The following is a 13,258-nucleotide window of genomic DNA, read 5'->3' on the forward strand; positions in this document are numbered from 1 at the left end:
CCCAGGCTGGATAGGTATCCCTCTCTGAGCTCTAATAGAGCCAAGGAACTCTTCTGTCAAAGCACCAATGAGGTTGTACTGCCCACTAACTTATAAATATCACATGAGCAGGAATATTGTTTTTGCCTCCCAAAGGCTTTATAGTACATGATACGACAGCAGGTATTCTATAAATGTTTACTGAATGAATGAATAATTAAATAATAGATGAACAGATGAAATGTTGGTGGTACTACTTACTGGTCCTGTGATGTTGGGTAAATCTTGTATCTCCTAGGGGTCTTATCCTTCTCATCTGTAAAACAGAAATAATAGTCTAAATATTAACACTGAACAATGAATGGTGGCCCATTCATACAACTTAGAATTACATAATCAAAAAGTGTTTATCAAGACCATGTAATAACATGGAAAATGCATATGATGTTAAAGTGAAAAAAGCAGGATGGAAAAATAATTGAGACAGTGCAATTACAACTATACCAAAAGAACAATCACACACACATGCACATTCACACAACGAAAGACTGGAGAGACATGTACTGACATTCATCCTTGGGTAATGTGCCTGTGCATGATTTCTCCTTCACTTTATATCCCATATTTTCCACATTTTCTTTAGAGAATGTGATGAAAAATTAAACTTTATTACCAAAAAATAAGAAAAGAAGTGTCTAAGAAAAGAAGCCTGCGTCCTCCTCAATTGGCAATGTGTTGAATGCCTCCTAGCACTCTCAGAAAGGGAGCTTGTCGTGTCCTTCTCAGGTCTTCTTATTCTGTTAGAGAAACATGTCCGCACCCACACTCTGCCCCTCCCACTGTGCTCGCAGGCAGTGCTGGGCACCCAGGCCCAAGCGGTGAGGACACCTATAAAGACATTGCCTAGAATGAACTCTGCCCCTGGTCTTGTGACCATGGGAGGAAATGCAATGTGGGCTTAGTCACTTCCTCTGACCAGTAAGTTCAGTGCAGAAGAGATGAACATCATTCTGAAACCTTGCAGTGTGAGAACACGCTCCTGGAACCAGCTCTTTGGGACTGCCCATTTTCAAGGTCTCAATTTTTGCCCTTCTCTCCCTGGAAGGACATCCCACTCCATCTCATTTAGAGCCAACAAACTGCTAAGGCAGACATACTGCTCTGACTCGCATTGGAGGGGCTTCTAGGAAACCCACCTTCTCATCCATCGCTGGTGGGAGTGGAAAATGGTACAATCTTACTGTTGAGCTGTTTGGCAAGATGTATTTGACCGTGATTTCCCCTTTAAGCATTTATTCAGGAATACGGCAATAGGTATAACTCAAAGAATGTTCATCAAATACTATTTATAATGTAAAAAATTGGAAACAAAGTACATTTCAAAATAGAAATTAATTAAATATATAATGACACAATCATTAAATGAGTTACCATGCAACCATAAAATAACAAGGTAGGGGAACAGTGAATGACATGGAAAATGTGGTATATTGTTAAGTTAAAAAGCAGATTATAAGGGCTTCCCTGGTGGCGCAGTGGTTGAGAGTCCGCCTGCCGATGCAGGAGACACGGGTTCGTGCCCTGGTCCGGGAGGATCCCACATGCCGCGGAGCGGCTGGGCCCGTGGGCCATGGCCGCTGGGCCTGCGCGTCCAGAGCCTGTGCTCCGCAACGGGAGGGGCCGCAACGGTGAGAGGCCCGCATACCGCAAAAAAAAAAAAAAAAAAAAAAAAAAAGCAGATTATAAGACATTCTATACATAAATGATCCTGTTTTGCGGTATGTATGCATGTATCTATAAGCATAGAAAAGAGACTGAGAGGATAAACAAAAAACTGTTGGTGGTTATTTCTGAGTAGTAAGCTTTCAAATGGCTTGTCTTCTTTCAGCTTATTTCTATTTTCTACATGCTTTTGTAACATGAAAAAAATATTTAAAAGACTTATACTTTTGACAATCTTTCAATTCTCTTGAGCCATCTTCTTTTCTAAGTCTCATACTATGGATTGGCCATCTTTTCCTTAGTTCTACTCAGGTCCACCTTCTTAAGGTTTAGGGAAAATGTCTGATTATGCCCAGCTTCATCCACCCTGAGTTACTATAGAAGCTTTCCAAAGACTCTAGTCATTTCTTCTTTACCAACCAATTTCTCCTTATCAGTTCAAGGACTAGAATAGCAGGACCCCATGTGTTTCTCCCTGTCCACAACAGACGAATTTAACAGTAAGGCAAGTCAAAAAAGCGTTAGACATCAGCTTGTAGCTGAATGGAATTTCTAGTTGGACTTCCCCATCCCGGGCTGCCTCAGTTCTCAGGCAGGTTGTTCACTGAACAAGGCACGCATCCAAGGGGGCAAGTGGGGGCGAGACTCAGTCCTTGTTTTGCTAACTGGGGCTTGTGCCTGGTGCACAGCTGGATCCTTAATGCAGAAGGTTTCCTTTGAAAATTTCCAAGGCAACCATCCTATTGTGAGCCTGGGTGGGTGCCTGCAGGACTGAGGCCTCTGCAGGGAATGATTTTCTAATTTGCACAGAAATACCCATGGACTCACAGTAACACTGTCCCCAGTCCCCAAGATAGTCTACATCCAGAAGCCAGTATTAGCTTCCTCCATCAGTGCAGGGCTTCCATAAAGATCTTAGCTGTTGACATTCACAGAAAGATAGACAAGATGGAAAGGCAGAGGGCTATGTACCAGATGAAGGAACAAAATAAAACCCCAGAAAAACAACCAAATGAAGTGGAGACAGGCAACCTTCCGGAAAAAGAATTCAGAATAGTGATAGTGAAGATGATCCAGGACCTCGGAAAAAAGAATGGAGGCAAAGATTGAGAAGATGCAAGAAATATTTAACAAAGACCTAGAAGAATTAAAGAACAAACAAACAGTGATGGACAATACAATAACTAAAATGAAAAATACACTAGAAGGAATCAATAGCAGAATAACTGAGGCAGAAAAATGGATAAGTGACCTGGAAGACAGAATGGTGGAATTCACTGCTGTAGAACAGAATAAAGAAAAAAGAATGAAATGAAATGAAGACAGCCTAAGAGACCTCTGGGACAACATTAAATGCAACAACATTCGCATTATAGGGGTCGCAGAAGGAGAAGAGGGAGAGAAAGGGCCTGAGAAAATATTTGAAGAGATTATAGTTGAAAACTTCCCTAACATGGGAAAGGAAATAGCCACCCACGTCTAGGAAGTGCAGAGAGTCCCATACAGGATAAATCCAAGGAGAAACATGCCATGACACATAGTAATCAAATTGGCAAAAATTAAAGACAAAGAAAAATTATTGAAAGCAGCAAGGGAAAAACAACAAATAAAATACAAGGGAACTCCCATAAGGTTAACAGCTGACTTCTCAGCAGAACTCTGCAAGCCAGAAGGGAGTCGCATGACATATTTAAAGTAATGAAAGGGAACAAACTACAACCAAGATTACTCTACCCAGCAAGGATCTCATTCAGATTTGATGGAGAAATCAAAAGCTTTACAGACAAGCACAAGCTAAGAGAATCCAGCACCACCAAACCAGCCCTACAACAAATGCTAAAGGAACTTCTCTAAGTAGGAAACACAAGAGAAGAAAAGGACCTACAAAAACAAACCCAAAACAATTAAGAAAATGGTCACAGGAACATACATATCGATAATTACCTTAAACATGAATGGATTAAATGCTCCAACCAAAAGACACAGGCTCACTGAATGGATACAAAAACAAGACCCATATACATGTTGTATACAAGAGACCCACTTCAGACCTAGGGACACATACAGACTGAAAGTGAGGGGATGGAAAAAGATACTCCATGCAAATGGAAATCAAAAGAATGCTGGAGTAGCAATACTCATATCAGATAAAATAGACTTTAAAATAAAGAACGTTATAAGACACAAGGAAGGACACTACATAATGATCAAAGGATCAATACAAGAAGAAGATATAAAAATTATATATGCACCCAACATAGGAGCACCTCAATACATAAGGCAACTGCTAACAGCTATAAAAGAGGAAATCTACAGTAACACAATAATAGCGGAGGACTTTAACACCTCACTTACACCAATGGACAGATCACCCAAACAGAAAATTAATAAGGAAACACAAGCTTTAAATGGCACAAGAGACCAGATAAATTTAATTGATATTTATAGGACATTCCATCCAAAAACAGCAGATTACACTTTCTTCTCAAGTGCGCACAGAACACTCTCCAGGATAGATCACATCTTGGGTCACAAATCAAGCCTCAGTAAATTTAAGAAAATTGAAATCATATCAAGCATCTTTTCTGACCACAACGCTATGAGATTAGAAATCAATTACAGGGGGAAAAAAACGTAAAAAACACAAACACATGGAGGCTAAACAATACGTTACTAAATAACCAAGAGATCACTGAGGAAATCAAAGAGGAAATCAAAAAATACCTAGAGACAAATGACAATGAAAACACGACGATCCAAAACCTATGGGATGCAGCAAAGGCAGTTCTAAGAGGGAAGTTTATAGCAATACAAGCCTACCTCAAGAAACAAGAAAAATCTCAAATAAACAATCTAACCTTACACCTAAAGGAACTAGAGAAAGAAGAACAAACAAAACCCAAAGTTAGCAGAAGGAAAGGAATCATAAAGGTCAGAGCAGAAATAAATGAAATAGAAACAAAGAAAACAATAGCAAAGATGAATAAAACTAAAAGCTGGTTCTTTGAGAAGATAAACAAAATTGATAAATCATTAGCCAGACTCATCAAGAAAAAGAGGGAGAGGAGTCAAATCAATGAAATTAGAAATGAAAAAGGAGAAGTTACAACAGTCACTGCAGAAATACAAAGCATGCTAAGACACTACTACAAGCAACTTCATGCCAATAAAATGGACAACCTGGAAGAAATGGACAAATTCTTAGAAAGGTATAACCTTCCAAGACTGCACCAGGAAGAAATAGAAAATATTAACAGACCAATCACAAGTAATAAAATTGAAACTGTGCTTTAAAATCTCCCAACAAACAAAATTCCAGACCAGATGGCTTCATAGGTGAATTCTATCAAACATTTAGAGAAGAGCTAACACCCAAACTCTTCCAAAAAATTGTAGAGGAAGGAACACTTCTCAAACTCTTCCAAAAAATTGCAGAGGAAGGAACACTCCCAAACTCATTCTATGAGGTTACCATCACCCTGATACCAAAACAAGAGAAAGACACTACAAAAATCGAAAATTACAGACCAATATCACCGATGAATATAGATGCAAAAATCCTCAACAAAATACTAGCAAACAGAATCCAACAACACATTAAAAGGATCATGCACCATGATCAAGTGGGATTTATCCCAGGAATGCAAGGATTCTTCAATATATGCAAATCAATCAATGTGATACTCCATATTAACAAATTGAAGGAGAAAAACTATATGATCATCTCAACAGATGCAGAAAAAGCTTTTGACAAAATTCAACACCCATTTATGATTAAAAAAAACTCTCCAGAAAGTAGGCATAGAGGGAACCTACTTCAACATAATAAAGGCCATATATGACAAACCAACAGCAAACATCATTCTCAATGGTGAAACACTGAAAGCATTTCCTCTAAGATCAGGAACAAGACAAGGATGTCCACTCTCACCACTATTATTCAACATACTTTTGGAAGTCCTAGCAATGGCAATCAGAGAAGAAAAGGAAATAAAAGGAATACAAATTGGAAAAGAAGAAGTAAAACTGTCACTGTTTGCAGATGACATGATGCTATACATAGAGAATCCTAAAGGTGCCACCAGAAAACTACTATAGCTAATCAATGAATTTGGTAAAATTGCAGGATACAAAATTAATGCACAGAAATCTCTTGCATTCCTATATACTAATGATGAAAAATCTGAAAGGGAAATTAAGGAAACACCCATTTACCACTGCAACAAAAAGAATAAAATACCTAGGAATAAACCTACCTAGGGAGACAAAAGACCTGTATGCAGAAAACTATAAGACACTGATGAAAGAAATCAAAGATGATACAAACAGGTGGAGAGAAATACCATGATATTGGATTGGAAGAATCATTATTGTGGAAATGACTATACCACCCAAAGCAATCTACAGATTCAATGCAATCCCTATCAAATTACCAAAGGCATTTTCTACAGAACTAGAACAAAAAATCTTAAAATTTGTATGGAGACAGAGAAGACCCCGAATAGCCAAAGCAGTCTTGAGGGAAAAAAATGGAGCTCGAGGAATCAAACTCCCTGACTTCAGACTATACTACAAAGCTACAGTAATCAAGACAATATGGTACTGGCACAAAAACAGAAATATAGATCAATGGAACAGGATAGAAAGCCCAGAGATAAACCCACGCACCAGTGGTCAACTAATCTATGACAAAGGAGGCAAGGATATACAATGGGGAAAAGACAGTCTCTTCAATAAGTGGTGCTGGGAAAACTGGACAGCTACATGTAAAAGAATGAAATTAGAACACTCCCTAACACCATACACAAAAATAAACTCAAAATGGATTAGAGACCTAAATGTAAGACCGGACACTATAAAACTCTTAGAGGGAAACATAGGAAGAACACTCTTTGACATAAATCACAGCAAGATCTTTTTTGATCCACCTCCTAGAGTAGTGGAAATAAAAACAAAAATGAACAAATGGGACCTAATGAAACTTAAAAGCTTTTGCACAGTAAAGGAAACTACAAACAAGACGAAAAGACAACCCTCAGAATGGGAGAAAATATTTGCAAATGAATCAACGGACAAAGGATTAATCTCCAAAATATATAAACAGCTCATGCAGCTCAATATTAAAAAACAAACAACTCAATCCAAAAATGGGCAGAAGACCTAAGAAGACATTTCTCCAAAGAAGACATACAGATGGCCAAGAAGCACATGAAAAGCTGCTCAACATCACTAATTATTAGAGAAATGCAAATCAAAACTACAATGAGAGATATCACCTCACACCAGTGAGAATGGGCATCATCAGAAAATCTACAAGCAACAAATGCTGGAGAGGGTGTGGAGAAAAGGGAATCCTCTTGCACTGTTGGTGGGAATGTAAATTGATACAGCCACGATGGAGAACAGTATGGAGGTTCCTTAAAAAACTAAAAATAGAATTACCATATGACCCAGGAATCCTACTACTGGGCATATACACAGAGAAAACAATAATTCAAAAAGACGCATGCACCCTAATGTTCATTGCAGCACTATTTACAATAGCCAGATCATGGAAGCAACCTAAATGCCCATCAACAGACGAATGGATAAAGAAGATGTGGTACATATATACAATTGAATATTACTCAGCCATAAAAAGGAACAAAATAGGGTCATTTGTAGAGACGTGGATGGATCTAGAGACTGTCATAAGAGTGAAGTAAGTCAGAAAGAGAAAAACAAATATTGTATATTAACACATATATGTGGACCCTAGAAAAATGGTACAGATGGTTTGCAGGGCAGAAATTGAGACACAGATGTAGAGAACAAACATATGGACACCAAGGAGGGAAAGCGGCGGGGGTGGTGTTGGTGGTGGTAGTGGGATGCATTGGGAGATTGGGATTGACATGTATATACTAATATGTATAAAATGTATAACTAATAAGAACCTGCTGTATAAAAAAAATAAAATTCAAAAAAAGAGGAATAAAGTACTGATACACGCTATTGAAAAAAAAAAGATCTTAGCTCTCTTCTTTTCTCCTATAATCTTCTCACATGCTCTCCAAATTGCCTCTACCCCAACACCCTCGACCCTATCCTGCAACAAGCAACAGCCTTGCCCTTCAGCGTATGGAGTAGCAGTCTACAGTGTTCAGGTTCTCAACCCATCTGTCCATCAGAATCCCTCAGGGAAACTGTGAAAGTCCAGACACCTCAGCTGCACCTCAGAGTAATTACATCAGAACCCCTAGAGTATGACCCAGCCAGGTCAAACTCTTGAGAAGCACTGGTTTACTGGAAACAACTGGAAGGGGGGCTTTGTTTGTTTGTTTTAAGTCTGGGTGTAAGGTTCAGTCCCTCTGCTTATTGCCAGACAATCTTAACAAGTGACTTTCCTTTTTTCCAGCCCAGTTCTTAACCATGAAACCACCAGTTCAACGTTTTCTAGACAAAATTACACCGTGAACTGGAAAATCCTATAAATGTTCTACCGCTGACCCCAGAATGAGAGAGTAAAAAAAGCAACACAGCCACTGTTACCGACAAAGAGTGGAGGGAGAGGAACAAGCATAAAGTGCTAAAAATTTGGCTCATGGGGCCATAAAACAGTGGGTGAGAATTATAGGTGTAGATGCTCCCTCAGATTCCTCTCATCTCTTAAAATTGGTGTTCTATACATGTGTGCAAAACTGACAGAAAGAGAAACCTCTGTGCTTCCACATGGTTCAGAGGGGATAGTTCATTGCCTAAATATGATGCTATTTCTTTTTTCCAGATCCAGGTCATTGGGCTCAGAAAATTTGCTGTTATTGGCACTCCCTCATCATACCATCTTGAGTCCTTGCTTTCCAGGTACTAAGGCAAAACCTTTTAGTGATTACCAGCCATTTCCAACCAGCTGGCTCCACTGAGAGAAATAAAGTCACTCAGTCAGAGAAGTAAAAACTCTTCAAGGATTTTATCCAATCTCTTACCTTTCCCACTTTTCAGCCCCTTCTGCAAAGACAAGCCACATGCCATGTTCTTCCACACTGAAAAGCTATCCCACCAGGTCTGTTGCAGTAGAAAGAATTCTGGGTGAAGCCCAAGACCTGAGGTCAAGACAGAGCTCCACCGCTTCCTAATTGCTTAAAGAAGCATACCCTACCCAAGCCTCAATTTCCTCATCTGTAAAATGGGGAGAATAATATCTGTTCTTTCCTCACAAGGTTTTGTGAGGATCAGTTGATAAAGTGCATCTGAGAGCAATTATTAAGCTCATTATTTTAGCCAAGTTCTTGTAAGATCTGCCCAGCTTATATCCTCCCACGCTCAGACACTGTGGTTCACTTGGGCCAACTGCATCCCTCTGGCCGTGCTCACTGGCTGAGGGGTGGCCATATGACCTAAGCTGGTCAGTGAGTCTTCTGCTGGTTCTCTTGAGAAAAAGAAGTTCTCTTTCTGCTGGGAGCCATCTTGCCCCCACAGGGAAGAGGCAGTCCAAAGAATGAAAGCAACACAGAAAGAAGCAGAACGAACAATGTTTAAAGACAAATTTCCAATGAAGCCATTTGAGCACCTGCATGAATTCATTCTTTCATTCTTTCATTCAACTAGTTATCTCATTCCTCCTATATTCCATGTCCATTTCTGGATGCTTGGCATTAGGTGATGAACAAAAGGAAGACCCTATGCTCCTGGAGCTTGCATTCCAGTGGGAACCCCAGGCAATAAATACCAAGTAGACATGGAATACCATGCCAGCTCATGATAAGTGCTATGAAGAAAAATTAAAGCAGGGTACCAGATGAAGACTGAAGGGTAGGTGTTATTTAAGTAGAGTAACAGAATCCAGCTCTACCTCGGGACTTTCAAGCTTCGTGAGCCAATAAAGGCTCATTGTGCTAAACCAGCTTGAATTGGTTTGCTATCAGTTGTCACCAAGAGTCTTGATGAGTACTGTTTTACAAATGCAGGGATTGGTAATGATACTGATAATGATTATTATAATAGCAGCACAAAAGCCTCTTGCAAAGGAACTGGATCACAACTCTGGGAATTCATGTCTAAGATATTTATGCCAATGGAGCAGCCCAAGGACCAGAATTATCAATAGATTTCCGAAAGTATTCTCTGTGGAGTTAAATGCCTAAAAAGATTATTCCTCTGGATTCATCCAAGGCAACAATTCACTTGAAAGTCAGAAATTTAACCTTAAAAATGTGTTTAGAAAGTTGCAGACATTGATCATCAAGTCAAACAAATCATCAAATTGGTCATCTGTGGCCACTTGGTAATAGCAACATTGCCAGACAAACACCTATCACTTATATGGATTTAAGGGAGACTCTAAGAGCATTAGGTATAATGCAATGTAATTAAACAGCCAGTACCCACAGCTGGTTGATTTCCTACTCTTCTTACAAAGTAGTTAGAAGCTGATAGTTGCACACTTTGACCTTGCCCAAGGTCTTGCAACCAGACATCAAGGGTGAGAGTGCAACTGCACAATAATATCATTACTCCCACAGTTTTCTGAACTTGGGTCCTTCAATTTTAAATACCTAACACTGAGAAAATTTTGAAATGTTTTATAACTCACCCACACAACACACACACACACATCACGCAGACAAACACACAAATTCTGGTATGAGGACTATTATTTAAGGGATGCCTCAACGATGGCATCTTCCCACTTCGAACTTTTAGAAGGCCATTGGAACATTCTTTATCATTTTGATGCATAGGATGTACGACCAAATAAAGAAAAGTGTGAAATTGGAATTTCTATCATTGTCCTCCTGGGCTGCCACACCCACACTGTGAATAATATTCGCCTTACTCAGACTAAGACGTGTGCAAGCCAAGATGAGCCTACTCAAAAAAAACAAAGCAAGTGCTTCAAGCTTTCCTGTAGCTGCTGGAATTTTCTCATGTTTCTCTTCCACAAAATGTAATGATTGCTGAGGTACTGTATTACCTGCTGGGAAAAGGTGTTTCAGTATTACTGAACTAGACAGCATGAGGACCCTTTCCAGAATGTCAAACAGGTATTGTCTTCTGCTGCTGGGCTAGTTTAAAGTGATGCACACAAGGGCTGAAATAAACTTTGCAAAGGCAGTATTCTTTCAGGAGTGCTATGATTATGGTTCTGGGCCCTTTTTGCACCAGAATCTTGACTCCAAGAAACATTTAGGATCCACCAGATTAGATAGATAGATAGATAGATAGATAGATAGATAGATAGATAGATAGATAGATAGATGATAGATCTCTACGTGTCCCTAGTAATGTTGGAACACGGGATATTATATGAGGAAAGGGTTCTATAATTAAGAAAGTCTGAAGAACACTAGGCTTTTTTTAAAAAAGACTTTTAGGTGATAATACACATTGGTTAAGGAGAGCCTTTTAAATGATAATGCACATTGTGAATGAGGTATGCCAGGAGTCCCAAATTTACTTTATCAAAATTTTTAGGTAGGAATACCTATATATACCCCATGGGCCACAATTTGGGACAAAACTGAGCTGTAATAATATTCACTAGAAATCTTTATCCCCAGACTTGGGGATTCAACACAAAGGAATAAATGAGAATGTTTGAACTCACGCACTATCTAAAGATATTAAAAGACATTATACTCCAGGTTTAATTTAAGTGTAATTGAATCCAACAAACTACAGATTAAAAAAAAAACTACTCTACTTATGAATTTCCAAGTTATAAACTTTCATAGATACAAACAAAAGCGACAAAACAAGATCACATTAATTCGGCCGCCTGCCAACAGATGGTGACAGATGTAGTGCAAGTTCCTTCCAGTCTGGACCATAGAATCCTTTGTTAATAAGTGGCAATCTTACCTCTTAGTTTTGAGGTAGTTTGCAAGCATGGTTAATCCCACTGTATCCAGCAAGTACAAGAGCAGCAAAAGTTTTAAAGTGCCTGAAATAAAATGTGTGTGATTGTGATAGAACTAAAAGAAGAAATCATAAAAGGTTGAAAGTGCTAAGTAAAAAATAATGACTGCTGTGCTCGTGTGTCTTGATTCATTGCAAAAGGATGCACAGTTTGGAAGGACAAAGTGCTTAGCATGCAACCCTGCTGTGCTTACGCCATCGCTGATAATCAGCAAGATGGGAGGGAAAAGAACAAGGCAAGAAATTGAGAGTAGGAGGCTATAAGAATGAGCACCCCTGTGGGCTGCCCATGAGCCAGGTATTAATGCAGGACAAAGCTGGGACTTTGCTCAAGGACCTAATGGCAGAGTGTGGTGAAAGTGCTGCTGTTGAAGTGTGTATTCATTCATTCACCACCTATTTTATTGAATGCCTAATATGAGCCAAACATACTTGCTGGCTACTGGGAACATGTTGGTGACTAAAACAAACGCAGTCCTTACCCTTGAAAAACTTACAGTCAGTGGGAGATGGGGAAAGATCCAGGTAATAAACTAAAAAACATTAAAGTGTAAATGTTGTAAGTGCTATGAAAGAAAGAAAATACGAGGCAGTGATGGAAAGCCAGAGAAGGGGAAGTGGGGTGGGAGGCGGTGTAGAGTTGATAACCAGGGGAGGATCATAGGTTCCAGGTCCTTCAAATCTGCACAGCATCAGAGTGAGTGGGGAGGTGGCAATGCAATGATCACGGTGGCTGTGGTGCTCCAGGAGATGCGGGTGGAGGCAGGAAGGAGTTATCAGCTCCACAGACTCCCTTAGTGCCCCCAACTACTTGGAGAAAAGATTGCCCGTGAAATACTTATCAGCATGAATTAGAAGAGTCTGCTGGTTTTAATGTTTCCAAGGATTAGTACTCTGATTAAGTTATGCTCCCAGGGCCTCAGTCCCTCTGGACTCAAACAAATAGACTTAGGAAGAATGTAACCTGTTATTAAGTAGAGGAGGTACTGTGTGCTATCTAGCAAGGCTGTGGTGCTAATTTTTAATTTCTCACCACTACAGAAGCGAGGAAGTGTTTAACTGGATTTAGCTTAGAGAACTGTCTATTAACCTGATCTGGGTTTTTTCTTCCTGTGCACCTAGGAGTCTGCTGAGCCTCTGCTGTTCTTCCTACACTGATCCGGCCCCAGACTGGTGTGCACTTCCTGTGTCATGGTCTTCTGTTTGCAGACAATCCCTAGTTTTTATTTAACAGGTCAAAATTTAGTTCAGCATTTATCCATTGTCCATTTATGATGCTGTGTTTGCGAAGATTAGGCCTGCCTAGGAGTAGCAGCAAATCCAAAATAACAAAGTCTTTAAAAGATGAATGTTTGTTTCTCTCTCAAATAAAAATTGAGAGATGAATAGTCCAGGGATAATGGCAGCTCTGCTCCACCAAATCCTCATGAAGCCATGCTCCTTTTCTCTTGTAGCTCCCCCAAGCACGGCCTCTGTTTACCTCATGAGCCAACATGGTTGCTCCAGCTCCAGCCATCTATCCCTCAGAGAGCAGGAAAAAGAAAAGTCCTTTCAAGGAACCTTCCTAGTAGCTGCACTCACCTCTTCCACTTATATCCCGTTGGCTAGGGCTAGTCATAGCCCATACCTGGCTGCAAGGGAGTTGGTAAATTTATTCTCT

At 39.7% G+C, this 13,258-nt stretch overlaps 1 long non-coding RNA gene across 1 annotated transcript in view; it reads right to left on the reverse strand.

The window, feature by feature from the left end:
• Positions 1 to 240: 240 nt before the first annotated feature.
• The window catches only part of LOC136793832 (uncharacterized), a 28,658-nt gene continuing 15,640 nt past the window's right edge, over positions 241 to 13,258 (reverse strand). Inside the window, exon 3 of the long non-coding RNA XR_010839768.1 lies at positions 241 to 295. This is a non-coding gene — a long non-coding RNA (uncharacterized lncRNA). The remainder of the gene's footprint in view (positions 296 to 13,258) is intronic.

This window comes from Kogia breviceps, chromosome 3, assembly GCF_026419965.1.
Source record: "Kogia breviceps isolate mKogBre1 chromosome 3, mKogBre1 haplotype 1, whole genome shotgun sequence".
NCBI classification, from domain to species: domain Eukaryota; kingdom Metazoa; phylum Chordata; class Mammalia; order Artiodactyla; family Physeteridae; genus Kogia; species Kogia breviceps.